Source organism: Pteronotus mesoamericanus, unplaced genomic scaffold (assembly GCF_021234165.1).
Source record: "Pteronotus mesoamericanus isolate MK-2021 breed Mesoamerican mustached bat unplaced genomic scaffold, CSHL_Meso_final scaffold_54, whole genome shotgun sequence".
Classification (NCBI taxonomy): domain Eukaryota; kingdom Metazoa; phylum Chordata; class Mammalia; order Chiroptera; family Mormoopidae; genus Pteronotus; species Pteronotus mesoamericanus.
Window position 1 is genome coordinate 67,632,996 of NW_026555321.1, and position 4,475 is coordinate 67,637,470.

The following is a 4,475-nucleotide window of genomic DNA, read 5'->3' on the forward strand; positions in this document are numbered from 1 at the left end:
TCATTTTTTTGTTCTTTCTGAGTTTACAATCTGGGAGGGGAGTAAGATCTTTTAGCCCTTTTAGAACTATCAATTCAAATCCTTTCTGAGTAGAACCCTTATGATGTAACAACATGAAAATTTGCACATTGATCTTATTCCATTTACCAGAACTTTAGCAAAACAATTTTAATTAGCCATTGACTTATAACTGCAAGTTGACCATTCAGCTAAAATACAATGTAATGGACTCTCTGATGGAAGTCTGAGCTACCCATTTCAAAACAGAAACAAAAACAATATCTGAAGCAAAGACAATCCTGAAACAAATGAGCACTCTCAAACTCATTCCTAAACTCCTTTCTAAACTTAGTTCTAAAAGGAAGGACTGAGACAGTAGTAAGAATGACCTTCACAAGATTTAAATGGCTCAAAGCCCAGATGACAAAAAGAGGATCCCCTGTGTAAACAAAACATCAAAGAGCAAACTAAGTCCTTAAAAGATAAGAAAGCAAGCAGAGAACAACTGTAGCCAAAGTTTCACTTCAGACAGGCAAGAGCTCTCATATAGCTCCCAAAGAGAACAAACAGATAAGAGCTTTCACAGGGAACAAGTATTCAAAACCCAGAAATCCATAAACCACAACACCAAAAGTGCACTCTAAATCCCACACCAGGGAACAAGGATTTTTCTTAGTCACTGAGGCATGTCTACCACTGTGAGGCACCTGTTGATTCCTACGGAATCCCAGACAGTTCAAAGAATGCAGGTAGTGGGGCTGGGGCCTCCTGGTTGTGCACACCAGGGATTTTATCCAGTTTGGACCCCTAGTCCCCCAGTAACCTGTCTTCCAGCTGGGCATAGCAGATGACCAGTGCCAGAAGAGAGTAAAAGTCAGTTTCTGAGTAAAATCACTCAGCAGCTGCTAGGGACTACCAAGTTCTCTTATGGGGTCAGCCCACACGCAGCCCAAAGAACCCCTTCCAAATCCAGGGACTTACTGGGGGATTCCTGCTTCATCTCATCTGGGTCATCCAAAACTGTAACTCAGTGCAGGTCCAGGTGCCCACCCCTTTGAAAGCGAGTACTGGAGAGACAGGTGCTGATGTAAAGGAAAGTGGTTTTATTCAGTTGCTGGCAACCTGGAAGATGGGGGACTCTCATCTCAAAGCCCATGTTAGCATCTCAGGCATCCTGGCTAGTTTATATAGGGGAATGTGGGAAGAGGAGAATGAAAGAATTTCTGGCGATGTACGGTTTTTCAGCTCTGCTCTTGGGTGTTTCAGTGTTATTTCCTGCATCCATCATCATGTAGTTTCATTGCTCCATCTGCAGTGCCATTGCTGATATCTGGGAACAGGATGTGCAGGCAGTATTTCTGCTAGTTCTGATATGAGCTGCTGGTGCTCACCCAGTTTCTGGTCAGGGTCATTCCTTGGTTAAGCAGAAGCTGCATTTGCTGATGTCTACAAAATACATAGTTATAAGGAGATTTTAATACATATATCTATGAGGTTGTTAGGACATTTTATTCTAATTCCATTTCATGGTAAGTCAGAGTAGTATAAAGTTTTTATTCCATGTTACATAAAATAGTGATAAGAATATAGAGGCAAAATGTAACAGAATGTGAAGATATGGAGTTCCTAGAATGCTGGTGAGGCAATATTCACTTTCTACACTGCGTTTAGTGGCCTAATACAACATACATTCATTACAGTTTTGTGAGTCACAATTATAGGCATGGCTTAATTCAGTTCTGTGCTTCAGTCTCTCAGGACTGCAACTGAGGTGTCTTTAAAAGGTCCGTGTTCATCTGGAGGCTCAAATTTACCTCCAAGCTTACTTATGCTCTTGGCAGAATTAATTTCATTGTGTGTCATAGGATTTGTGACAGCTCACTGCTTCAAAGTCAATAATAAAAAGATTCTAGAATGAATTGCTAGAAAGACAGTGTTTTATGTGATATAATCATGACAGTGATTTCTTTGCTGTCATGATTATATTATATTACATCATGATAACTTGCTGTCATTATTTCTATACTCTATGTGTTAGAAGCAAATAACAGGTCTCTCCCACACTCAAGGGGAAGGGATTATATAAGATTGTGAACACTAGGGATGGGGATCAGGGGAACCACCTGAAAAGTCTACCTGTCACAGCATTGAACTTGTAAATAGAATGGAGAGAAAGCATCCTTGTGGGAGGCAGCTAGGAGGCTCCTTGAGGGGGCAGCATCCTAGATAAAGGGGACAGCAAGTACCAACACTATGAAGTGGGACAGTTTTTGGCAAATTTGAGAAATAGCAAGGACAAAGTGGCTGGAGCAGCGTCATGAGAAAAGGGAGCAGCAGAAAAAGATGAAGGCCAGATACTAGGAACAGGATCAGGGAGGGAAGAGATGGTGGCTACTGTTGGGGAGAATTTCCTTGGATTATAGGAAATTGCAAGAATTTAACTTTTATGCAGAATAAGATGGAAAGTCAATGGAGAGTTTAAAAAACAGGAGTGACTTGGTTTAACTTACTTGGTAACTGGCTGAGAACATGCATAAAAGGGCACTTGTGGAGGCATAAAGATCAGTTAGGAGGCTATTGCTCTAATCCTCATGGAAATGACAATGAAGGCGGTAAGAATTGGGCAAAATCTATATAAAACCCGAAGGTAGAGCCAACCCATTTCCTTAAATTATTTTTTCTCCATTTTGCAGAGAGAGTAGCAATTTCAGAGCTTTGTACTAAACCTGCACTGTCCCTCTAGTGCCTCCTTCAGAATTTGGAACTGCACTTAAGATTAATTTAATATCTCTGAATAACTAAACTACAATCTGTAAACTCAGGAGTTGGTGGTTGCCATTGCCTACCATGTTGCCTAGAACAAACAAAAAAAGAATTCAAAAAGAGGGTGAAGCAGGTGCATAGAAAAAGATAGTGGTATACTAAAGACAGTGTTTAGTGATTATCAGCTACTTTTATTTAACCCCACCATGCAAATGAGCATCAGTTTACTTACCCCAAGGATGATAGAAAAATCTATTTTTGGATAAGTCAAAGAAAGTTTAAAAAGATCTGTTATTTTTTACTATCAGCAATATTTTGGTCCTGAAATATTGGTTAGTCTCAGAAAGGTTGTAAACTTTTCTGGGTCAGTAAATGTATTGGCCAAATAAAAGATTTATAACAGTATTTTTGTGGCTCTCTGTATCTTTTTTGATCTTTACAAGAAGTCTTGAAAATTGCAGTAACTTACAGAAAACATAAATATTTCTTACAAAAGATATTTTTAGGTTATAGGTTATCATTTTCTTTTTCAAATCACATAGGGACCTAGAAGAGACTAAGCTGTTTTCTTTCTCTTTTGAAATCCTAACAAGATGAAGTAATTCTGTGAAGTTCAAATGATTTTATTTCATTTGAATTGTTATCTGGCCCCTAAAGGTCTATAGCCTGGAGCCTATAATTTCTGATAAGAACAGATACTACACTTGATCTTAGCCAAAAGGATGGGAAGCAATAGAGTCTATAATTTCTAAAGCCTCTTCTACTTTTAAGCAAATGTGAGGGTGGTAATCCATTAGGGTGGTTTTATTTTAGGTACCTGTCCTCCCTGTTAAGCCGCTTTCTTAATAGCTAATAGATGTTATGGAAAATATTTATAAGGGAAAAATTTCATTTCTGTAAGGCTGTTGGCATATCAGTCACTCCCTTCATGGAGTAGTCATGGTGCAGGTATAAGTATATAGCTGTCTTAAAGAACATAATGACTCCTGTCTCATTATAGGGTGACCAGATGTGGCCAATTATATTTCATCTGTTTTTAATAATGTGTTGTTGATTTACTAGTTTGAATTCTTCTCTAGTCATTGATTTTTTTAGGCTTTCATCTTTTGAATTATCGTCATGTGGTATGTTACAGCAGTGCTTTCTTGCCACTACATATTTTAAGCTTTTAAACAGAACACAGAATCATGCTGTTTCCATGGAAACCTTCAAACACGCAGAACCACAGACATGATTTTTTTTTGACTTCTATTGTATGTGGGTTTGTGCCCTGTAACAGCCTACTCTAATCTTCAGTGCCCCTAACATGAAGATACAGTTAACCTGGGGGCCAGTCAATTTTTTTTTAAATTTTAATTTGTTATTTATCCCTTGGATAAATTCTAACTATTGTGGTAGAAAAGAGGTAGATTAGTCCATTATGATGAACCAAAACACAGATTATTCTTGAATATGAGCACTGGCTATGGACAGCATCTACTGAGGCAATTTTTATAACAGTTACCATTCATTCATTCAGCTTTTATTTAACTGAGTAACTGTATTGAGAGATATACTTTGTAGGGCTTGGAGGGCTTGAACAGGACAAAATCCCTAACTTCAAGAATATATATATGGAAACCAAAACAATGAAACTGGAAGTAATACAGAAGGTGAGTATGTGGTACAGGTTGTTATTTTAATTAAGGTCATCAGGGGACAATTCTCTTAAG

At 38.2% G+C, this 4,475-nt stretch overlaps 1 pseudogene; it reads right to left on the bottom strand.

Annotated features, from left to right (window-relative positions):
- Positions 1-3,356: 3,356 nt before the first annotated feature.
- Positions 3,357-3,497, bottom strand: LOC129061151 (uncharacterized; annotated as a pseudogene).
- Positions 3,498-4,475: the final 978 nt, after the last annotated feature.